Genomic DNA, 25512 nt, shown 5'->3' with positions numbered 1-25512 from the left:
TTAATATAAAAGCTACATCACTTCAGAAAGGGAGCAAGAACAGCTGTAAAAGGCTTCAGAAAGCTTGAAGGACACAGGGGAGGAACAGCTCTTGCAGTTTGTGCTGACATGACCAGCCTGCGAGCCCTTTGGCAGACAGATTTGTTCTAACAATGAAGTCTTTTTAATTCACGCCGAGAGGGATAAACGCTGCAAGACGTTTTCTTTACTAATACTGTGAGATACACTGTGGAAGCAGTCAGCTGCGAGGACACTTCTTGAAGCACACGCAGACTGTAGCCGGTTACACTTACTGCCTGGTGATGAGAAGATGCAAAAGAAGACCAAATTTCGCTAACTCCTTGGTCTTGGAATACGGTAAGAAAGTGAGAATAGCGATAAAAAGCGAAGTGGAAATAGGGCTTTGAACATGATTTCTTGTGTTAAGTGGTATTTCTAATACTGAATGGAGGAGTTTAAGTGTGGCAGGTCTCATGCAGCTGCTGTCTACTGAGTACAGTGGGCACAGAGAGAGCACAGGAGACAAAACTGAGGGACTCAGCAACTGCACAAATTCCACTCAGCCGCTGAACCTGTGACCCTGCAGCTCACTTTTCACGATGTTATTTTAGAGACCAAATGTGGCAAAGAAAGAACTATTGGAGTATTTACATTAAGAAACGCAAGGTTGTTTTTTTTTTTTTCAAACTCCCTGTTGATACTGGAAGAGGAAAGGTTCACTCAGAGAGGTCAGTGTGCCTGCAGTGCTCGTCAGATTTTCCCCTATTTTAAAAATCTAAAGTTTTAAAACGTTCTTCTCCAAGTTGTTTCTGAGAATACATAAGCAAATACATATAGCAATGTCATGATTTTACAAATAAAAATACTACTGTTGCTGCAGTGATGCACTAAGTCCCACACTGCTTTATCTGGAGTCAGAAAATAAATTCCTACATCTAGTGTAAATGGTTGAGAGAATCCTTTCTTGAGCATGTAAATCACCTCGTGATGGTGGTGACTAAGAACTGAGAAGTGTCTCAACAAAGGTAAAATCATCTTGAACAACCTGCCTGATGTGTCATTTGGGGGGTCTGGTGGACAGTGGATGGCAAAGAGGGGCAAGGGCCGCTCAGAGCTGACCCCTGCAGACACATGGAAGGTCCTCTGGAAATCCATTTATGCTTTGTTGATATGAGCCAGGAGGAGCTAAGATGAATGAACCAGGAACATGATAAAAGTCCTGGGCTGTGGCAACTTACCGGGAAGAACAACATCGGGGACATCTGAGGCTGGAAGCAGCAGCCGAACAACATCCCTTGCCCCCTACCCCCATCACCAAAGAAGAACAATGAGGTAGTGAGTATCATGCTCTGTCTCCGTTCTCTCTCTCCCTCCAGTTTCTTTCTTTATCTGTGTTGTTTGCTCCGTTCTCTTTCTAACAGTCTTGTCTTGATATCTGACCTCTCTTGTGACTTAATTTCACTCACCGGCACATTTGAAAGAGCCACATCTCCTTCCCAGCCTTCGGATTGAGACAATAGGGCCATTGCACACGGAAATACTGAGGCAATAATACATTGGTGAGCACTGAGAACGCCTCCTCTCTGCTTAGGTTTCCAAGATCAAACTGACAAGAGGAATTTACCTTTCCGGAATGGTCATTAGAGAAAATAGTGGTAGGGAGCTGGCCATGTCAGCGGAGACACATCTGTGAAGAGAAGAGCTGTCAGGCTGGCGCACAGCTTTCTGATGGTGGGACTGGCAGCGTGAGGGTGGTAAGACACTGGCACAGGTTATCCAGGGAGGTGGTGGAAGACTCATCCCTGGAAGATTTTAAGGTCAGGCTGGATGGTGCTCTGAGCAACCTGGTCTAGTGTGAGGTGTACCTCCTCATGGCAGGGGGGTTGGAATTATATAATCCTTGAGGTCTCTTCCAGCACTGACAGTTCTGTAATTCTATGATCCTATGAATTTCCTCAGAACTGTGCAAACATATGTTCAGCCAAATACCACTCTGTCATAATAAAACAATATATGCAAAAATATTTTGGAACTGGAGAAAATCTCACATCCTTGAACATCACCAGGTTCAAAAACCAAGATCCAAACTAACATTATAGATGGCGATTTCCCCATCTAATTCTAATCCTGATCTTTTCAATGAACTAAATTCTTATTCATTCCAGCATCTTCAGCAGTTACACAACCAAAGCTGAAAAGCTTATCAAATGGATTAAATTTAAAATTTCTATGTAGTTGTGTAGTCTCTTGTTAATAAGCCAAGAACCTTTAGCCTTGCACTGCACACATGTGTCATGTAAGTATTTCATCATAAGGCACGTGTGATAATATGTATGGTGTGCAGCTCAGTGGACTGGTTGGACTGAAGGCCTTATTGACATGACACGAATGCTGTGCAGATCATTCCTATGCTATTTTCTTTAGTGAGTGCTTTGGACAGAAACCCAGACTGGGTTAGTAAAAATCCAGAGCCAGCCAGGCCTGATTTTGTTTTTCTTCCTGTTTTTCTCCTTCCCCTTGAGAGTGTTGTCTTTGTATAAAGCTGGAAAGGTTCTTTTGAGCTGCAAGAATTCCCCTGACTCAGGCACCCACAGCTTTTATGTACTAGAACAATGATGTAAATGCAGCAGCATTAAAAACAGCTGTTACTGTTCCTTTTTGTGTTCCCCAGTCTTTCACAGGGACAAACAGCAGTTAGCATTTGCCACAGACCTTTGAAAGCAAGCAGCGGAGCCCCACGAGGGATTTGGAAGAGGTGTTCAAGAGGGATGCCAAAGGCTTGTGCTGTATCTCCTGTTCTCCTACCAGTTCTGCGTGACCAGTGTCTGAATAGGCTTCTCTGCATGTTCCCTAGATCTGCCAGACCAAGTGCTAGCCAGTTTGAACACAAGCACAGGCCTTGGTGCTGCAGGAGGCCTTTACCTCCCTTTGTGTCTCACCTACTCTTAGTGGTGGCATGGGCCAGATGAAGAAGCATGCAGCAGAGCTGGACTTGGCAGGTGGATTACACAGGAGGGGAGATAAGGTGGGGTGATAAAAGGTGAAGTTGGCCTGGTAAAGGGGCTGGCCTGGGGGAGAGTCCTGTACTGTGGTCTGGAGAGAAGGAGGAGACAGAAAGTTAGAGGTGAGAATCTGACAAGTCTGAGCACACCTCAATATCCAATTTCCTGCACCAAAGCTGTTCAAACTTGACTGGCCTCTCACTGATTCATTCTTGGAATTTTCTTTGCTGCCACTGCAAAGCTGGGTGTTGCCTTTTATCCTTGAGACCGTGAAAAGCATTTTGCCTAGGTCTTTTCTGAAGTTTGGATTTTCCCAGTATTCTAGAGTTTTTAAGGTTTTATCATATCAGTGCTATAAGTACATCAAGAAGTCAGGTCAGAATTGGCTCTCATATCTCCAGCTGTTTGCTGGCTTTATGCCTGCTGCAAAGAACCTAGAAGTTTGAGCATTGTCAGCTGCAAGGGCACGCTTCTTGTGCAAAGGAAATGGATTCATAAGAGATACTTTTATCTGCAGATGATAGAACCAGCACAGTGCTAATCTGGCAGAGAAGGTACAGCTCCAGAATTGCTTCGGCCCGTGTAATTCAGTTCTGCCACAGTTCCACTTCCTCACATGTAGGGCATAGGCATTTGTCTGGTACTTCAGGGGAACAGTTTTGACAATTGAACTGCCAGAAAACTGATCACACAAAAGAATAGTTTCCTACTAGCCTAGCTCCCAAGATTGACTCACTACAGATCACACCATGGGAGCAGCAGCTTATGTTTCAAGTGTACTGCACCAGAGACACAATTAATGCTAATGATAGCAAGACAAATAATTGTAGTCTGACCTTCCAACTGAAGAGCAGAAAGAAAAAGAACAAAGCATTATGTTCTGTAGCAACTTCAGTCCCTTTCCTGGTTAGACACATTAACTTATTTGCCTCCTAGAGCCAGAAAAAATAGGTTCTTTTCTAGTTGTTTCTCTAATTACTAAACTATCCTTTCCTCAATCACTATCCAGTGTCATTTTTAAAAACAAGATGCAATCAGCTGAGAGTTTAACCATTTGTTTTCAGTGTAGTAACATGAACATTATAACCAAATAACTGCAGACTAGAAAAACATGCCTTCCTCAGGTCAATAACAAGCTAATTCGACCTGTTTACCTCTCAATGTGAACACCAAGAAACAAGTCCAGTTAGTCTAAAACAAAGAGGAGATGCTCTTAAGTCTGTGGAAGCACTCAAAATGCCAGCTAGTGCTTGGATATAGAAGCTAGGCAATCTTCAGATTAGTAATAAAATGCAGACTTTCTCCAGCCGCTGCAAAGCAGAACATCAGATGTAAATATTATGGTAGGTTTTATAATGCTTGAGATTACTCACAAATCCAAACTGTCTTTATAAGGCACACTATTACTCAGGTACTTTTTAAAGCTGCACATTTAAAACCTCTAGGACTGGGATGGGCTGTTTGCTCTGTAGAACAATAATGAGTAAAATGGATGGAATTCTGCCCTACTCAGCCTAGCTGTAGTGACACCTCTTTAGGGAACCTCAGATGACAGAAAAAATGTGTGGCTGTGAGTTTCTGCATCCTCTTTACACGTCTAACAAAACGTGTGTTGTTTGAGCAAGGCTGCAGGGCTTCACAATTCTGGGGACATCAGTCTACTGCAGAAGGACAGACTGCAAACAGATTGCAGGAGTAGCTGATTGTGATGGTTTGGGAGTTACCCGCCCCCACACACACACACACTTTGGAAATCACCCAGACTAGACGCAGCCAGCTCTGGAAATTTGAATGAAGCTTATATTTACAGCTTAGCACAATATACAAGCAGATATTTACAGTATATACATTTATACACAGAAATATACAAGGTAAAAGGTAATACAGAAACACAACAGCCGTCTCAGAAACCTGAGTCCCCAGGAGGGGCTCCCAACTGCCCTCCCACCTTCTCCCACCCCTCTCAAACTTACCCCAGTCCCAAGGAAGAATGGAGGTTCAGCCAGGGGGTTAGGAAGCAAAGTGGATTAATCAGAGAGACGGCAGAGAGGCTAGAGAGAGAAATGCAGCTCTGAGCTCCCAAGCAGAAGTGCCTTATCTATGTTTGGATTCTTGTTCTTATACATCTCAGCAAGCCTATGAGTGAAGTAGACATCAGTACTGTTTCTCTTTCACAGCCTGTGATCTAGTTCTTCTCACCAAAACATTCTAGCTAGCTTCAAACTAGCACACTGGTGTTGCTGAAAGGTTCATGATAAATGCTGGAACCTTGGGAATGTCAGTTAGTAGTGCTCTATTTTACACAGCAAGACTAAGCACGAAAGGTAGTCCTAAGCTAATCACCCTCCAATAGTTAGCCAATTGGAGTTCTAATGCCCTACAACACCCCACCTATTTGCTGTGGGAAACATGGTGGTGGTTTAGGCTGCATTAATGCCTCTTAATCCTCATAGTTTACTGTCACTTTTCTCTAAATGGCAGTTATTTGTCAAGTCTTGGGCAGTCTGCATCCCTCCAGCTAAGAAGGAAGGGTAAGTTATGAAGAGTCCTTTCTTTTCCCCAGCCCAGAGAGACATGTGAAGACCTGGTTATACTTTGCTTACGTTCCTTCTCATTTTTCCTCTCTGTCTTGGAACATATACCAGACAGTCTGTGCACTGCACCTACTTGTAGGTGGGTACAGTTTGTTCCTTTTGGGTAACTGCTTTTGTTGGATACTACTTGACCTCTAATGGGTTTATTTTACTTATACAGCTGAGCTCATGCTAGTTTATTTTTCAAGAGATTATACAGTCCAGTTGCATTTGAGGTGGTTTGCTGTATCAAGTTCCTATGCTGATGACTGATACACGTATTGACATAGCAAATGTCATTCTTCTTGGCATTCTCAAGTTTCATGTCCTTGGGGTTTTTTGGTTTTTTTTGTAACTCTGTAACAGTAGGGGTGGGATCTATTAAAAAATTAATATCATTTATTAATTTTGATATTTAGCAAGCTTGCCACAGACCATAATTTTTAGTAACAATAGATTCTTTGCACAGTGATGGAAAGTATTACACAGAGGGGAAATAAACAGGGAATCTAGAACACTAGCAATAATATAACAAACATTAACTCTTTAGAAAAGAGTATCTTGCAGCCAATATGCCACTTACCCTCGAGGGAGACTCGAGAGGCTCCTTTCTGCTAAGGCAGTAGACACAACAGAATTCAGTTATAGAGAGGCTTATGAATATTTATTCACAAAATATTATCTCTGGATTCCCAGGCCTAACTACAGTTTCCAGACAGTACCCAAACACTTGAAGGGAGTTCTGTTGGTGTCTTGGTGCCATTGAGAGGCTTCTAGAGCTTCCCAGGCTCTAACAGGATTCTGAGAAAGAGGCAGATGATCTCTGACCTGATCCTGGTTCCTCTTGGACTCCAGACTTGGCACGGAGGTTTGCAGAGGTGCAGGCGGGATGTCTTGCAGACGTGCAGAGAGCACAATGTCGTCACATCATGAGGCACTTAATGTCTGCTCCTGGTAAACCTGAGACACAGCAAGTTTCCAGTTAGCCAAAGCTTGTACTTCAAAGCTAAGCTGGTCTGAAGCATGAGGCAGAGCAGGGCACACTGTTTGCAACTTAGCTCCTTTTATATTATTTGCCCGAGTGTAATGTCCCCTTTGTCCACAGAGATTCACCAATCAGAATGGCACTTTGCCAAGGTGACCATATTATGTGAAACCAGGGCTTGCTTACCCTTATTTGGGCAAGACAGTCACAAGTGCATAAACACCTGTGGGTACCTGTTTGTCACTTTGGGAGGGGTCATAATGGCCCAAGCCTTTGTCTTCCTCCTGCCCTTGCTTCCCCCATCAGCAGAAGGGTGGGGCAAGCCAGGACATGTTTCAAGCCTATTGGCGTTCCATGACAAACTCTTCTTTGGAAAATCTCTAGAGTGAATTATCGAAACATGCCCTGCTCAAAATGAACTCTTCCAATTGCTTAACTTCTGCCAAAACCACTTGTTCTAGCTTCAATACTCTTGAGAGTCTCTGCTAAGGCCAAGTGTGCTTCCTTAGCACAAGCAGAAACAGATTATTGCCACATTGCAATGAAAAAGAGAAGGACAAAACACCCAACAAACCAAACAAGCCCACCAAAACCTCACTCTATCAATACATCAGCAACAAGCTCTTGCCATATCTGTTGAGATTACTAAATGGCACAAAAGAAAACCTAAACACAACAGTCTGAAGCTACACATCTGCAATGCCACGTTGTGACAGAAGGGTTTACTGTTCAGAAAAATTAAATGGATGTTCTCTAATTTTTCAGATAATATTTTTTCTGGACAAGTCCTTGAGCATTTGTCAGGTCTATGTTACAGGGCTCCTTTAAAGAAAAGATATGTAACTGCTACAGGGTAGTCTTATGAAAAATGTGTAATTCTATTTTTGAAATAGGAACTTGGTGCCTTTGTTGATTTATCGGTTTTTCATAGACATGGCTTTTCTATTTTCCACTCTGTCAAAAGTACATTTCAGTGTTGTTTGCTTTATCATTTGGTACTGGGTTTTTGTTGGTTGGTTGGGTTTTTCACCACAAACTTCTAAAACCAGGGGCTGGGTGATACTGTTTCTGCTTCTCCAGAAACATGTTTTACTAACTCCAGTTACATCTGTAAATTAGGCCTAACAGAAGTAGCTGATCACCTGATGAGGTCTGTAGCACTATTGAATACTGACTCTTTGCTCAAGGACAAATAAATTAATTAAATATATTGCAGAAAGCACTGAGCAGGAGATCTCAACAGCTGTCCCTATGGGGACCCTTAAAAATATTTACCGGTCAAAGCTATGTGTGGGATATGAAAAATCCATACTCAGTTTACTGGGAAATGAGGATTTGAATACTTTTGGAAAATGGAAAAGCTTTAGCTTATGTATTTATTTGGGTGTCCTCTCAATATATTTCTTGTGTTTTGCTGAATCCTGTATGACCTGCCATAAAGTTGTTGAGACAATATTGTAGTTCTAGACCTGTTAATCACAGAATCACAGAATGGTCTGGGTTGGAAGGGGCATCCAAAGGTCATCCAGTCCAACCCCTCTGCCTTCAGCAGGGGCTTCCTCAACTAGATCAAGTTGCCCAGAGCCTCACATTCAATCTAAATCTGCTCTGCTCTAGCTTGAAGCCACTGCTCTTGTCCTTTCCCTGCAGGCCTTAGCAAACAGTCTCTCCGCAGCCTTCTTGTAGCCCCCTGCAGGTACTGGCAGGTTACTGTTAGGTCCGCCTGGAGCCTTCTCTTCTCCAGAATGAGCACCTCCAGCTCCCTCAGCCTGTTCTTGTAGCAGAGCTGCTCCAACCCCCTGACTGTTTTTGTGAGCTCCTCTGGACCTGCTCCATCAGACCCATGCCCTTCCTTTGCTGAGGGCTCTAGAGCAGGAGACAGCCCTGCAGGTGAGGTCTCACCAGAGCAGAGGGGTAATATCCCCTCTCTACATCTCTGGCCATGCTGCTTTGGATGCAGCCCAGGCTGCTATTGGCCTTCTGTGCTGCAAGCTCACACTGCCTGCTTATGTCCAGGCTCTCGCCCACCAGTACCCCCAAGTACTTGTCCTAAGGGCTGCTTTCTGTCACCTCCTCCCCCAGTCCATCTTGGTAGTGAGGATTGTTCTGCCTCTCGCTATCAACAGAGTTTACTGTGCAGTTAAACCATGAGGGACTTGATTGTGTGATACTCATTTTTTCGTAGCTAGCTAATATGGCAACCTCATGTAAGCCCAGCCCACCAACACAGCCTTGCCAAAGGGAATGGCAGAAGAGACACAAGTGCCTGCTATATTAGCTAATGGTTCTACTGTACAATAAATCCAATTTTGCCTAACCTTCCTTGCCATGAGTGAGTGTACTTGCACTTTGCATGCTTAAGAAATACTCGGTGACATCTGGTAGTGCACAGGTACCAGACAGAACGGTGCTTAGAAGAACAGTCAGCTTCTCTAAAAGCTTTATTAGTTTAATTAATTGGAAAGATAAAGCCATGTCAGTGAAGCCTACTACCAGCTCTTACTGTGCAGTTTATCTGTTTCAACCCCCACATCGCTTAATCTCTGCAAGGCTTTTCCTTGATGCACATCTCCAGAGTCTGGATTGTGTAACTGCTGATTTCTTGCAAATCAGGTCAAAAATTCCCAGGATGATGTGCTGAAGGCCAAACCAGGGCAATGCCTTATAAGGCTTTTCATACTAGCTGCAACATGTGTCACGGAAAACATCTGTGAGTACACAAAGTGCTTCCCACCGATCATCGATCAGCCTAGTACATGAGTCAAGCCTGTAGTGCCTGGGGAGATACTCATTGAAATGCACGTGGAATCAAAATGGATTTGAGAGAAAATATCCTTTGAAAAGTGAACTATGCCTCTGTCAATATGAAGATCATCTCACTGGTATAAACACATTATTTCATTTGAAGCAAAAAAAATTATCAAAAGAATATTGAAATTTGTATTTAAATGCTAGCAAAATGTATTCAGACAGTTTGTTGTTACCTCCTCAGAAAATATTTTCTTTTCATTCAAAACAGAAAGAATGAACAGATTTGTGAATTTGCCTAGAAGTGAGTGCTTCATTTAAACAAATTGAAATTTTTAGTTCTACAGTGAGAACTTGTGGTTTAGGCAACCAAAAGTGCACTGTGGCTGTCGTGGGGTCTTTTCTGCTTTGACCTGATGGCAAACCATTAGTTAAACTTTACAGTTCACAGGTGAAATTCCCAACTTCCCTTACTTCCTTTCCAGGCCCCAACACCCCTCCCATCACCACCCCTCCCCTAGCCAACTCACCACCACCACCACAACCAGCACCCCACTCCCCCCACCCCCGTAAACAGGGGTGGAATCAAATAAGTTAATTTTAGCCCTGAACGTGCTTGTAACTGAGAGCTTGGTTCAGCCATTACTGTGGGGCTACATCATCCAGACCTCAATGAGTGGTTCCTCAAAATATGCGAAGAATTTGAGACTGGAATTTAGGCTTCAGTCCCCTTCAAACAGACCATTCTTCAGGGAAGAGAGGAAGTAATCACTTCAGAGTGAAAAGTATCTTCGGAATTGAAATTCTTTTAACATCATTCTTTTCTCAGTCATTTGTCAGATGAATTTTAGCTCATGTCCCTCCATGTCTATGGTCTGTGGAGTTTCTTTGTGGCTTTCTGTTAAAAGTGGCATTGGTGACATGCTGAGAATGGCTAAGTAAGCACAGGGTTAAATGAGGCTCTTTTATACTGTTTTAAGAGCTGTTCCTAGCAGAAGCCTTGGGAAGCTGACATCTTCACCCAGGTGCTAAGTACAGTGATCCTTTCTGGCAGATTTTTGCGATGAAGAACACATGTGGCAAGTCCCAGAAGAAGACAGACTACACAAAGGGCTGAAATGCTGACCACTAATTGTTACCAGCTTCCTCCTGCCTTCTCCTCCCACACCAACCACTGAAAGTTAAACTTCTTTTTTCCTTTTTTTTTTCTTTTCCTGTGGGAACTCAGTGCAACAATTCCAATAGTTTTAAAAATCGATTAATCTTAATTTCTTTTAAGAAGTTATATACTTACATTTTAGAAAGTTTGGACATACATAGTTTCATCTGGCCATGTTCAAGCTGTTGTTATTCCCATGAGAGAGATTTTCCTGTGAAAGGGCCTGATGAATGCTGTTGGTAAAAATAAATTAATACAAACTTAGAATTAGACTATTTATAGCTCTAGTGACTAAGCATATAGACTGTGATAATCACATGTGAGTGGAATCTCATAATGTGAGACCATCTGGTGCTCTAGGAAAGAGACCAAAAGCTGTTTTCAGTGCACATCTGGAGGCCATTAGATCATGCATACGGTTTCCAGAAAGAAGAGCTGCTCTTACAACCATCACATGCTGCTGCTTTAAGGAAATTAACATTATGTTAGTAGAATGCTGGCCACATAGGATGCTTTGTCTGTTTAAGGATGGGGTTTAGTTACTGAAAAAAAACCCAAAACTTTATAACTGACAGAATTTGTACATGGTCTTGAAACAGAGAACAAACCAATGCTACAGATTCGTAAGGAAAATTAGTCTGATCTAGAAGTTTGATCACAATGGAGACAGAGAAGTCCTGTAAAACTTTATTCCAGTAACAGGAGAGTCCATGGGGCAGATGCCTGTAGGGTCTTTCTAATTGCTGGAAGCACAGCTTCCCTTTAATCCTAAATCCCTGGACACAAGTTTCCCTCTCTCTTTCCCCATTGGCTGAGGTACTCAAGACTTAGTCTTCCCAATACGCCTGCTACATGCAACCTCTTTACATATAACTCGCCTACATCAGACATCCTATGTTCATTGAAATTAGGTTCTTCACTTCTCTAGGTGAAGTTAATATTCAGTAGTCTATTGAGCCTACTTGGTCCTGAAAGTTCAGAAGTTCAGGCTGTGTTCAGTGCCTGTTACTCTCAGACGGGCCCCAGGGATTCACAGCAAGACCCAGACAAGGCCCTTAGCAGAGGCCCTTTGTGATTTACAAACACATAGATAAGGTGAAATGTCTGATTCTTTCCTTGTTATTTCAACTCCCTCTCCACAAGTCTTCATATGTAAAGACACTGCCCACCTTAATCCTATCAGATTTATTCCTGCCATCATTTCTTTAGAGTCAATAGATGCTGCAGCTCTTAATGTGTCTGTTAAAGATGGCCTATTCAAGAGTAATAGGGTCTCAAAATTAGATTATTTTGGCTTCATACCATTGGAGGAAGACATGGAATGTAATATTCCCATTCCTTTCCCTTCATATTGCTAGGTGTTTATTGTTTTAGCTTTCCAGTGTTGGATCTGCTAGATCTTATTTTGAGCAGTTCAGTGGAACAAATTAAATAAGGAAAAGATTGTTCCTTCCATTTGTGAATGGTTGAGGTCTTATTAAGAGGTGATAGGGATGTCACAAATCTTCTATTTAACAGGTTTTTACTAGACAACTGTGATTTGGTTAAGCAAACCAATGGCAAAGAGTACATCTGTTTTAAAGAGCTTCTGATACCATTCAGTGCCTTATTACTGAGCCTTGTCTGCTTCCTTGCTAACTCATACAGCTTGCTGCCATGGAGGCTTTCAGAGTTTTTCATCTGGGCACCATCTACAACATAATCTATTGCAGGGTTTGAGATTGCAAAATTGTTGAGAAAGGTCTTCATGGATCTAGTTCTCAAGCATGAATTTACTCCTTCAGGTGTGGTTCTAAGGATGCACTTCTTGTAAGTATTTTATTGGAACAGGCAGCCTGTGGCACACTCTTATGTGTGCCACACATCTGGGCATAGGCACATTCGGATCCATCTATCTGGGCAGTTTTTCCATCTCTTGACTCTAACTGGGGATTATAATTCTGTTATTCTGAAGGGCTGAGTACTTTCCAGAGGGCACAACATGAAAGCCAATTACTGAAGATATGCCATACATATGTGCTCTTTCTTTGTGGTATGAGAAAAACACACGCACACAGAACACTGTGAGGAGTCAAAACAGCACTACTAGGTGAAAAAGCAGTGTCACCTGAAGTTCTTCTCTGCTTTCATTTGATTAAATAAACATGTTGACTTCCACAGGGGGCTATGTGTTAGCTTAGAGTGGATCAAAGTCAGTTTGAGCAGAGATTACATTTTTATAAAAAAAAACACCTTACTCCATTCAGTTTACTTTAGCACTACTTTCTGTATCGCTTCCCCTTTTTTCTTTTTTCTATTGGTTGTCTTCATTACTTGAAACTGGCTTTATTTCTACTAGGACTGTGTTTCACTGTTTTCAGTGCTTTACTCTGGCTACCATGTCAAGCTAGGTAGGACTGTGCTTTTCCAAGCAGCTAAAAATGATTATGGAGTATGCCTTTTCTGTTTAGGTTTTAGCATTTGTGCTAGTTTGAAGCAGGGTAGAATGTTTTGGTGAGAAGAACTAGATCATAGGCTGTGAAAGGAAAACAATAGTGATGTCTACTCCCCTCAGAGTTTTGCTGAAGAAGAAAGGAAAACATTAGATAATGCTCTCGCCATTTTGTCTCACTCTCTGGCTGGGCACTGACTGAGCTGCATCTCCCTAACCTCATGTATAGGGTTAACACTCCTGGGGGAGTAACCCTGAACCTGACCCTAGGGGTCTTGGCCCCTCCCCAGGGGTGGGCTACACTCCAGGTGATGGTTAGCCCACTTCCCCCACTTCCTGTGGTATAAAAGAGACAGGAGTCTCCTGTCTCATTCTCTTTTTCCTGCGTGCACGCTACACACACATACACTCATACTGCATACCAGCACACCACGTGGCAGCCACGAGGCAGAGACACCATCACACTACTCGGGTTGTATCCATCCCTGTTTGTATTTTGCTGTTTTCCCTTCCTTATCCTTTGTAAACTCCCCTACCTCCAATCCCTTTTTCTAAGTTATTGTTAAACTTTTCCTTTTTAACTTCCAAATCGAGTGAGATTGATTTATTTGGGTGTCCCTACCTTTATCTCTCTCCCTGTCTTTTGGGGAAAGGAGGGGGAAGAGGGGAGGGCACTCTATAAATTCTATAAATTGTCATTGGGTCTACTAAATTTATAAGAGTCTCTGGGAACTTGCATTTGAACCCAAGACAATTTATTTGGCATCTCAACGTGGGGCTAGGTAGAAAGAATTCTTTCAGAGAAGATTTGGAAGTTAAAAAATGGATATTCTGAGAGTCTTAATCATTCATGCTTTTGCATGGCTGTTTTGGGGCTGGCTGTTAAAGTTTATAAGTTACCATGTCTTCTGTATGCTCTGGGAATATTCTAAGCATTTGCCTGCCCGAGTCTATGCCTATTTCCTGAATTCTGTTAGTAATATCACTGTGTTTAGAAATGTTTCTGGAACATGGAATCAATCTGAGTATATGCATTGGAACAGAGAAGCTCCCTACACTGGGAGCACTGCTGCTGGGCAGAGACCCCAACAACCTTCCCACAATCAGGGAGTTTGTGAATGACCTAAGACAGTTTGAAGACAGTTTGTTGAGGAAAACCTTAATTGCCACTGTAGAGACCCTCACCCAAGAAATGAACGAGCTAAAAGCCTCTTTCTCTGAAATGCAGAAGGCAGAGGATGACTGCTCTTCACCTTCAGAATGGGTGCAAGTCTCAGCTGTAAGGAACACACACCGCCGTGCTCCTCCTCCTCCTCCTCCCCGCAGGAGACCAGCCCAGAACAGACAGGGTACACACAGGGGTTCACTCTGGAGAATACTGTGTGAGCATGGGGAAAACATGGACAGATGGCATGGCCAGCCCACCTCAGCTCTATCGGCCAGGGTAAGGGAACTGCAGGGGACAAACACAGGGGATAACTCCTCCAGAAGAGGGGTTGCCCCAGTGTCCCGCAGGCAGCCCTCTCGCTCAAGGGGTGGTGAAGCCAGTAACTCAGGTCCATGTGCCTCATGCGGTCACACTGCTCAGAATTAGAGGTGCCCTGTCTCCAGCCAGGCGGAGGCCAGGGATAACAGAGTATATTGGGACGTGTTTGTGAAATGGCCTGGCACTTCTGAAGCCGAGAAGTACAGAGCGTTGGTAGACACCGGTGCCCAATGCACTCTGATCCCCTCCAGCCACACGGGGACAGAAACTGTTACAATTGCAGGAGTCACAGGGGGGTCTCAGGAGTTGACTGTGCTGCAGGCTGAGATAAGCCTCACCGGGAATGTGTGGGAGAAGCACACCATAGTAACTGGCCCTGATGCACCTTGCATCCTGGGGATTGACTTTCTCCGGGAAGGGTACTTTAAAGATCCGAAGGGGAACAAGTGGGCTTTTGGCATAGCAGCTGTAGAGACTGCAGACAAAGAGCAGCTGTCTATCATGCCTGGCTTGTCAGATGACCCTTCCGTGGTGGGTACCCACAAGGTGGAAGATATTAAGTTACCTATTGCTTCTCGTGTAGTTCATCACAGGCAATACCGCACCAACAGAGACTCCCTGCTACCCATACAGCAGCTGATTCGCCGCCTCGAGCAGCAGCTTGTCATCAGCAAGAGCCACTCGCCCTTCAACAGCCCGATAGGGCCAGTGCGGAAGGAGACAGGGGAGTGGAGACTCACGGTGGATTTCCGAGGCCTGAACGAAGTGACTCCTCCAATCAGCGCAGCCGTGCCTGATATGTTGGAGCTGCAGTATGAACTGGAAGGCCATTGGTATGCCACAATCGACATTGCTAATGCTTTCTTCTCCATCCCCATTGCAGAAGAATGTAGGCCACAGTTTGCCTTCACCTGGAGAGGAGTCCAGTACCACTGGAACAGACTGCCTCAAGGGTGGAAGCACAGCCCTACAATCTGCCACAGCATCATCCAGACTGCACTGGAGAAGGGTGGAGCTCCGGAACATCTGCAGTACATCGATGACATCATTGTATGGGGTGAGACAGCAGAGGAGGTCTTCCAGAAGGGTGAGAAGATCATCAATATCCTGTTGGATGCTGGTTTTGCCATTAAGAGAAGCAAAGTGAAAGGGCCTGCCAGAGAGATCCAGTTCCTGGGAGTTCGATGGCAGGATGGCCGACGCCACATCCCTATGGATGTGGTGAATAAAGTGGCCACTATGGTGGAACCCACTAACCGGAAGGAGACACAATCCTTCCTGGGGTTTATGGGCTTTTGGAAGATGCACATTCCCGAGTACAGTCAAGTTGTGAAACCCCTCTTTGACGTTACAAGAAAGAGGAATAACTTTGGGTGGGGACCTGAGCAGCAGGTGGCATTTGACCAGATCAAACGAGAGGTGGTCCATGCCATGGCCTTGGGACCAGTTCGAACCGGCCCAGAGATTAAGAACATTCTCTACACAGCAGCCGGTGAGAATGGTCCTAGCTGGAGCCTATGGCAGAAAGCTCCTGACGAGACACGAGGCCGCCCACTTGGGTTCTGGAGCAAGGCGTACAAAGGCTCAAAGGCCAACTATACCCCCACAGAGAAAGAAATCCTAGCTGCCTCTGAGGTGATTGGGACGGAGTCACCACTCCTTTTAGCTCCAAGGCTTCCAGTCCTGACTTGGATGTTTAAAGGGAAGGGTTCAACTCCGCACCATGCCACAGATGCCACTTGGAGTAAGTGGATGGCTCTGATAACTCAGAGGGCTAGGATGGGGACTCTCGAGCGTCCAGGCATTGTGGAGGTCATCACCAACTGGCCAGAGGGCACTGACTTTGGAAAGCCAGCAGAAGAGAAGGCAGTGACCCGTGCCGAGGAAGCCCCCCCATACAGTGACCTTCCTGAGGAGGAAAAGGCATCTGCTCTGTTTACAGATGGATTCTGCCATCTTGTAGGCAGCAAGCGGAAATGGAAGGCTGCCGTCTGGAACCCCACACGCAGGGTTGCAGAGGCAAGAGATGGAGAAGGTGAATCCAGCCAGTATGCTGAGGTGAGAGCCATACAGCTGGCCCTGGACATTGCAGAACGAGAGCAGTGGCCAATGCTATACATCTACACCGACTCATGGATGGTAGCAAATGCCTTATGTGGGTGGCTGAAAGAGTGGAAGAGAAATGATTGGCAGAGGAAAGGGAAGCCTATTTGGGCTGCTGATCTCTGGCAAGACATTTCTGCACGCCTGGACAAAATACCAGTTAAAATCCGACACATCAGTGCTCACATCCCAAAGAGCAGAGCCACTGAAGAACAGCAGCATAACCACCAAGCTGACCAGGCTGCCCACATCTGCCAGATTGACCTGGACTGGAAGCACAAAGGTGAACTGTTTTTAGCTTGGTGGGCACATGACTCTTCTGGTCACCAAGGAAGAGATGCCACATACCAATGGGCCCGAGACAGATCTGTGGACATATCCATGGAGGCCATAACTCAGGTTATCCATGAATGTGACATCTGTGCCACCATAAAGCAAGCTAAGCGCATGAAGCCTTTGTGGTACGGGGGACGGTGGTCAAAGTACAGGTATGGGGAGGCCTGGCAGATCGATTACATCACTCTGCCTCGGTCTCGCAGTGGCAAGCAGTATGTGTTAACCATGGTGGAGGGAAGCACGGGGTGGCTGGAAACCTACCCAGTACCTCATGCTACTGCCCGTAACACCGTTCTGGGCCTGCAGAGCCACATCCTGTGGAGACACGGTACCCCAGAGAGAATAGAGTCAGACAATGGGACCTATTTCAAGAACCACCTTGTAAGTAACTGGGCAAAAGAGCATGGGATAGAATGGGTTTACCACATCCCATACTATCCACAAGCTGCAGGAAAGATTGAGCGACACAATGGCCTGCTGAAAACCACCCTGAAGGCTATGGGAGGTGGAACTCTCAGAAACTGGGAGAAGCACCTTGCAGAAGCCACTTGGCTGGTGAACAGCAGGGGATCAGTTAACAGAGCTGGTCCTGCTCAGTCTGCCCTACTGCCCATAGTTGAGGGAGATGGAATTCCTGTAGTCTGTGAAAGGAATCTACTGGGAAAGACTGTGTGGGTTGCTCCTGCCTCTGGTGGGGGAAAACCTATCAAAGGGGTGGTATCTGCAGAGGGTCCTGGTCATACATACTGGGTGATGATGGAAACTGGTACTATAGAGTGTGTCCCTCAGAGAAATCTCTCTTTAGCCGAAAAGGTTTTGAAATCTCAGAGTTGATTCCATGTGTTCCAGATATTTCAGGTTATCTTGTATTATAGTTGTATAATAGTTGTGCAATACTTGTATCATAGTTGTGCAATACTTGTATTATAGTTCATAAGGGGTTACAAGTTGTTTTTGTAGTTATACCCTCACCACTACATGGCGTCCAACAGAACCTACACCACACCAGCAGCTATCCAGAGTCCTACAGCATCGCATCACACCACGGCATCCAACCAGAACCCTGCATCTGATTCGTCACTGATGCCCTGCAGTGAGAGACTGTTCCTGATTTTCCCTCCAGAGGATGTCTACAGCCATCTCATCTACACCTGTTCCCCCGATGCCAGACACCAAGAGACTGTTCCTGATGTTTTTCTTCATAGAGGAAAAAGACTCTTTCCTGAGTTCCAACAAGAACTGTTCCTGTTTTCACTACCTTTTCTTCCGTTCCTGTCCTCCTCACACCTCACCAACCTGCACCGGACCAGAGGAGCACATCGCCTTGGGATACAGCTGGGGACCAAGAAGGACTTCAAGAACTCTTAACCCATGGACACATTTTTCCCATCTTTGGAGAAGAAGACTGTTCGTAGGAAGGTGGAAGTGGTCTAACCAAGGGGTGGAATGTATAGGGTTAACACTCCTGGGGGAGTAACCCTGAACCTGACCCTAGGGGTCTTGGCCCCTCCCCAGGGGTGGGCCACACTCCAGGTGATGGTTAGCCCACTTCCTCCACTTCCTGTGGTATAAAAGAGACAGGAGTCTCCTGTCTCATTCTCTTTTTCCTGTGTGCACACTACACACACATACACTCATACTGCATACCAGCACACCACGTGGCAGCCACGAGGCAGAGACACCATCACACTACTCGGGTTGTATCCATCCCTGTTTGTATTTTGCTGTTTTCCCTTCCTTATCCTTTGTAAACTCCCCTACCTCCAATCCCTTTTTCTAAGTTATTGTTAAACTTTTCCTTTTTAACTTCCAAATCGAGTGAGATTGATTTATTTGGGTGTCCCTACCTTTATCTCTCTCCCTGTCTTTTGGGGAAAGGAGGGGGAAGAGGGGAGGGCACTCTATAAATTCTATAAATTGTCATTGGGTCTACTAAATTTATAAGAGTCTCTGGGAACTTGCATTTGCACCCAAGACACCTCACCTTCCACTCACCTTTGCTTCTTAACCTCTTGGCTGAACCTCTGTTCTTCTTTAGGACTGAGGTAAGGTTGAGAGGGGCAGGGAGAAGGGGCAGGGGTGGTTGAGAGCCCCTCCTGGGGACTCAGGTTTCTGGGAGGGGAGTTGTGTTCCTGTATCACCTTTTACCTTGTACGTTTCTGTATATAACTGTATATACTGTAAATATCTGCTTGTATATTGTGCTAGCTGTAAATAAATAGCTTCATTTATATTCCCAGAGCCGGCTGAAACTAGTCTGGGTGATTTCTAAAGTGTGAGGGGGCGGGGAACACCCAAACCATCACAGCATTACAGTGAGAGAAATTGGCAGATCATACTAAAACTTTAGGCTTATTATAAAGAATACAAGGTGCATTTTCTCCAAGTACTCATCTCAGCCAGTACTAGATATAGTCTAGATGTCCCACCCCAACATCAGGATGATTATTGCGCTAATCAAGCTGAATTACAAGTAACAGACCTTCAGCCTTTTAGATCACATCTTAAATTTATGCTAATGTCACATTTATTTTCTTTATTTTGAGACAGTACTCAATTGTTGCCTAAAACTGGCAAAATAGAACAATTCCTTCAGCTTTGAGTTGTTCTTGCTTCAGTGATTAGTGACGGGGAATTTGAATAGGTTTGAAAATCAGGACTGTACCAATATCCAGATATGCAGTGTTAGCTAGGACACTACATCTTGGTATTCAGGAACTATCAGAACCCTGTATTCAGTCAAAGCTCAATGTCTATTTCATTTATCTCCTGGATTCACACCACTGGATTTCCTTGCACAAGTATTTATACACTTAAGAAACTTTGCCAAAATGTCAGTGCCCAGGTGGCCATGAAAGCAAATGGCATCCTGGCTTGGAGCAGGGTGAGCAGCAGGGACAGGAGGGGATCATGTCCCTGTGCTCAGCTCTGGGGAGGCCACACCTCGAGCGCTGTGCTCAGCTCTGGGCCCCTCGTTGCAGGAAAGACATTGAAGGGCTGGAGCCTGTCCAGAGCAGGGCAGCGAGGCTGGAGAAGGGCCTGAAGCAGCTGGGCTGCGAGGAGGAGCTGAGGGAGCTTGGGGTGTTCAGGCTGGAGAAGAGGAAGCTGAGGGCAGAGCTCATTGCTCTCTACAGCTCCCTGCAGGGAGGTTGAAGGGAGGAATGGGCAGCCTCTGCTCCTCAGTGGCAAGGGACAGGAGCAGAGGAAATGGTTCCAAGTGACTCCAGGGGAGATTCAGGCTGGTTGCTAGGAAATATTTCTTCCCAGAGAGGGTTCTCAGCCATTGGAATGGTCTGCCCAGAGCAGTGCTGCAGTCACCATCCCTGGAAGTGTGTTTAAGCAGCCTGTGGAGCTGGTGCTTAGGACATGGTTTGGTGTTGACTCTGCAGTGCTGGGTGGAAGGTTGGGTTGGATGAGGAGGGCTCTTCCAACAGGCTGTGTTCTATGATTCTGTGACAGGACCTTAATTGAAAATAGTGAGCAGATTGCTGGCAGGATTTTGTACTGTGTCATGTTTTTCCCCTTGTGTGTGATTCATGTGCATTTAGAAGTTAACATCAATAAAATTCTATTTAGGTCTTTACTCACTTTTTTACCTGATCCTGGTTCTCTTTGTTCCATCTGTATGATTCTTTTGCTTGCTTTTATGCAAGGCAATAATAAATTAGTGAAGCATTAAAAGAAAACAATTGAATAGAGCATGAAGAGGATTTAATAGTAACAGATGAAAAATGAAATAAAAAAGAGGTGTCGGAAAAATAGGTGAATCCATGATTGTTCTCTATGAAATGCTCAGCTCAGGAGTGAATCACTGTTTATGAATGGCCATGCTGCTAGGCTAAGATTGCATGAAAAACTGACATCTTCCCTGTCTTTTACCCAAACTCCTGTAGCTGTCTCTCTGTTTTAATAACAAAAGTTCAGTTACATGGTATCTTGCTGAATGAGCTACTGCTCAGGTGTTATATAATGAGATGTAGGGAAGTATTACAGTAAAATGCCTGTATTTTGTACAGTGCAATAGAACAGATGGGTTTGCATTTTAGCATCGGTATCATTCTGTATGTTGAAGTGGGAGGCAGAAAAGGGCAGAAATAAGAGAGTATGGTGTCTCTTTCTTCCTTTGAAGGGTTGAAAAGGGCCTCCACATTTCATAATCCATGGAAAGACCACGATCCTTTGTCCTAAGTCCTCTGGAGTCTTTAAGAAGCTCTTCTAGACAGTCTTGAATGAACTTCAAATCACCTATATGTGGATTTTTAGAACACAGATAAATAATACAAACCTTTATTTCTTGCCTCCTTAGCACATGAAATCATTATCTGGCAGTTTGCAAAGAATATGCTGTACAAAACTGCACAACCGTTAGCAGACGTATGCCAAGGTTTCATACCGATGCTGTTTCTGGCCTGTGAACACTCTTCCAAGCAAACTACTGCAAACACAATTCTGTTATTCACTGGAATAAGGGGTAAGTTCACAGTGCAGCTCTGGGCTCCACAGTGCATTCAACAACTTTAATACATAGAAAGGCAATAGCGTACTAAGAAAAATACAAGAGGTATTACTAAGTTTAAAACTAATACTTTAGCTTAGTGTCTTAATAATAAACAAGCATAGGAAAATTCCAGAGATGTTGAGTAGAAAACAGGAAAAAATAGGGGATTGGATACAAAACAAAAATAATGGCAAGTCTATATCATTCCATTCACTTGCTGATTAGGATAAAGTTTGTCACAGAAACTATTCATTTTTTTCTCCTTTTTGCTTCTCTCTGAGATTCTGCTTTATGTCGCTCATTTTCCTGAACTTCTGCTGGTGTATTTTGTCTGTGAGGTACTGGGAAGGGAAGGAGAGGGAGAAGGAAGCTGCTGGTAGCCCCCTCTGGGCTTTGTCCAGAGGGGTAGGGAACAATTCAAAGGGGTACTTGTGTTGTTCCTGAATTGTAAATATATGTACATATATTTTATACACAATCACTGCATTTTATACTTCCACATTTTTTATCTTGCTTTTGTCAACATAGCTTTATTTTGCTTCCAAACCTTCTGAGCTAGTCTGGTGATTCGTTTTAGGGGTAAATCAAACCCACGACAAAGTAATAATGATGAAAACTTGATAATTAAAACTTAGCTTTTACCTCTGGCAAAGAATTTGTATGCATTGTTTGAATGAGCTGTGGGTAACTTTTTATCAGTGGGTTTATACTGACCCCATTATACACACAGATTAAAGCAGTAATAAATAATGAGAGACATTGAGTAGCAACTAAAACCCCCCAGAATAACAACATCATTCAGAAGGAGCCACCTGCCGCGCACGACCTAGTATTTGCTTTGTATCATGCCAAGTGCATCTAAGCAGATCTCCTCTGCACTTTAGTGAGCTCTCTGTTTTCCTCTTACTAGCAAATCCTGATGGCTTTGTGATCGTTGAAATCAACCAAAAGATGTTCTCTGTTGCTTAGCAGAACAGGAGGCTTCAGTGGAAATCTTAACTTACCTAATGAGGGCTCATATTAATTCTTGATGAAAGGCAGTTTAATTCTTCAAGCTTTGCCTCATGTTTTGTTCATTTGTGCCTGACTTGACATTTAGTTAGGTTGATGTGGAGACTCCTGGGCAGTGTGCATGTTCTCTAGGAGCTTGGCATGTATACTAGTTGGCAGAAATCACCAAAGCATCACCTACCAGGCAATCAGGGCACTTTCTAAAGTGTTCTTGGGAGTTTGTGTAGCATAAAGAGGAGATTCCAGACATGTCAGTACCCAGAACACGCAGCAAAATGCTCTGACCTCTGGGCTTAACACTGTTTGCTTATGTCCTGTGAGTTGTGGTTATACAATACCATGCCTTCTTGGAGCCTGCTCATATTGCTGTAATCCAACACATTGAATAAACACTAGCTCTGGACGCTGCATTTGCTACCAAATACAAAAGAACCAATTGGCCTCCTGATCATATTCCCAACAGAGCTGCAGTGTTTTGTTGGGCTGCTTTCCATACAGCCATTCAAGTAGTGAACAGCTCCAAAGAACATATTGTCTCTTTGTGGGTGCTTTCAACCCCCTGTCCTGCTCCTGTGTCAGGATCAATATCCCCAGGAAATTCAGAATAAAGAAAGCTGATCAACCATCTCCTGAGCAGGATGTACAAAACACAAGGTTCTCTGTGTCATGGTAGGCCTGAGGGGTGGTTGTGGCCAGGAGGAGGTTGCTCTCTTCTCTCAGGTGGCCAGCACCAGAACAAGAGGACACAGCCTCAGGCTGCGCCAGGGGAGATTTAGGCTTGAGGTGAGGAGAAAGTTCTTCACTGAGAGAGTCATTGGACACTGGAATGGGCTGCCCGGGGAGGTGGTGGAGTCGCCGTCCCTGGGGCTGTTCAAGGCAAGGTTGGACGTGGCACTTGGTGCCATGGTCTAGCCTTGAGCTGTGTGGTAAAGGGTTGGACTTGATGATCTTTGAGGTCTCTTCCAACCCTGATGATACTGTGATACTGTGAAATAGGCTTATTCATGTACTGGCTTGCCCAGGCCTGTTTTTCTCCTGTGGTAACCAAGGTACACATGCTTAGCTTGTGCCTGCCTTGTGCAAGGCCTATGCTTTCCCAAATTTGGGTAAAGCAAGCCTATGGCTTCACCTAATGTGGTCGAGCTTGGCTATATGCCATTCTGATTGGCTGTTCTGTGTCCAAAGGCCCATTAGTCTCAGCTACATTGATAAAGGAGATATGCAGGTAAACACAGTGCGCTCTGCTATTGTATTTGCGCTTGCTGCTTACCTGCTGCTATTGCTTACTGCTTCAGTGCATCCTGTTTGCCTGGAAACTCCACTGTCTCGAATTTACCAGGGACAGGCTCTAAATGCCTCCACACAATTGGCCTGCATAGCCAGTGTGATGTTGTGCTGAGATTGCACACCACAAGACATTCTGCCTACACTTGAAAGTCTCCTGCCAAGAGGGGAAGTCCTGAAGATACACAGATCATCCAGAGCACCGGGTCAGAGACTGTCTGCCTCCTGTCCCCCAGCCTGTGAAGCCTGGGAAGAATCAGAAGTCTCAGCAGCTGTCAAGACAGTAACAGAATCCCCTGAAAGCGTTTGGATACAGTCTGAAGCTGTAACTAGCCCTGCAAGTTGGGAGGTAATATCATGTGAGTAAATATTTAAAGCCTCTTGGTAATTGCCTTCTGCCATAAGCAGAAAGGCGCTCACAGTATCACACAGTATCACAGTATCACCAAGGTTGGAAGAGACCTCACAGATCATCAAGTCCAACCCTTTACCACAGTGCCCTCCTTGAGTTTATCTAGTGGGCAAGAGGTATATTGACCACAAGGGGTATTTGGCTGCAAGAATCTTCTCTTCCAGTCCAATTAATATTTATATTTTTGCTGGTTATTTCCAGATCTAGTTATTATCTGTAGAATGTTTCCAGGACTGTGTGAAGAACCAATTATTATTAAAATTAGTGGTCAGGGGTGGTGAGAGTTCTGAATATCAAAATTAATAAACAGTGTTAATTTTGGAAAAATATCATATCACAATAAATTAATTTCCTCTTCATAACACTCTGATCATGGACAACAGCTATCTTGATATTGGAGATTGTCAGCCAGTTGCAGAAGGTCTGTGGGAGCAGTCTGTTTCCCAAGGTATTTTCCTGAGCTTCTCTACTGCACTGCACTCAAAGGGTTTTTCCCCCCCTCAAATCCCTTTGGGCTACAGAGATCTCTCTGCTGTCTCAGCACCATTTTCAGAAGGATACTGGCTAATGATCAACAAGCGAGGGTCAGAAGAAGGACAATATTTTTCCACTAAATGTTCCAAGACTGCTCTCAGGAGCCAGACCTATGCATCCCAGTCTCAGGCTTGTATGATTGGGTAGCACAGTGGCTTAGTGCCAGTTAATATCACCCTTGTCCTCCTGTGCATAAGCTGGAAATGTGCATTGTCACAGTAGCATCCTGTACACATACACAGCCATGACAAACACCATTCCCAGTTGGATCTTCCCTAGTGCCTGAAGTAGAGGAGAGGCCACGAAAAGAGGCACTCTCTGTTCTGGTTACCTGATCACAAGAATAAACAAAGAGTGAGCCTCTTTTTACCACCTGTGTGCCTTTTGCAATTGCTAAGCTTTTAGCTGCTTGACAACACTGAGGAAAACCAAGACTAATTGTGCCAAAAAAGGGCCCAATGTTTGGCTTTCTCTCCTGAGATGTATCCCTCTCCCGGCCCTCAGCTGGTATTCCAATTCCGTTTTTGAGTAACTTTTATCAGGTGTATTGGCTCTTGTAGCTGAAATACAAACTGCTGGTGGGACCAAAGTCCATCTCACGGATACAGCAAAGTTGGTTTGCCCTCCTTTGCAACCTGCTTTGGTTTTCAGTTTCCACATCTATACGAGCTAATCTTAAAGCTGGATTTCTGGGGGTTTCTCTGCCAAAGTCACCACCATAAAGTTTTCCTGCTTGGGCCAATATTATTTAGATTGGCTGCATATAGAGGTCTGTAGTGATTCTCTGTTCTGCTCCACACTTCGCTCTGTGGCATTTCCCAGCAAGAGAGTATCCATCTGAGTGGTTCTTTCACCCCTTTGGAAGCTACTAATCTCAAACATTTTAGTCACAGCTTCTGAGTTAATTGCAGTCCACTTTAAGAGGACTGTAGCATCTCCCAGTGCCACGG

The 25512-nt window shown here is 44.5% G+C and overlaps 1 long non-coding RNA gene across 1 annotated transcript in view; it reads left to right on the top strand.

Annotated features, from left to right (window-relative positions):
* Window positions 1-311: 311 nt before the first annotated feature.
* The window catches only part of LOC135177397 (uncharacterized), a 46412-nt gene continuing 21211 nt past the window's right edge, over window positions 312-25512 (top strand). The window contains exon 1 of the long non-coding RNA XR_010303051.1: window positions 312-357. This is a non-coding gene — a long non-coding RNA (uncharacterized LOC135177397). The remainder of the gene's footprint in view (window positions 358-25512) is intronic.

Source organism: Pogoniulus pusillus, chromosome 8 (assembly GCF_015220805.1).
Source record: "Pogoniulus pusillus isolate bPogPus1 chromosome 8, bPogPus1.pri, whole genome shotgun sequence".
In the NCBI taxonomy this organism is placed as follows: domain Eukaryota; kingdom Metazoa; phylum Chordata; class Aves; order Piciformes; family Lybiidae; genus Pogoniulus; species Pogoniulus pusillus.
This window is presented reverse-complemented; position numbering and strand designations above follow the sequence as displayed.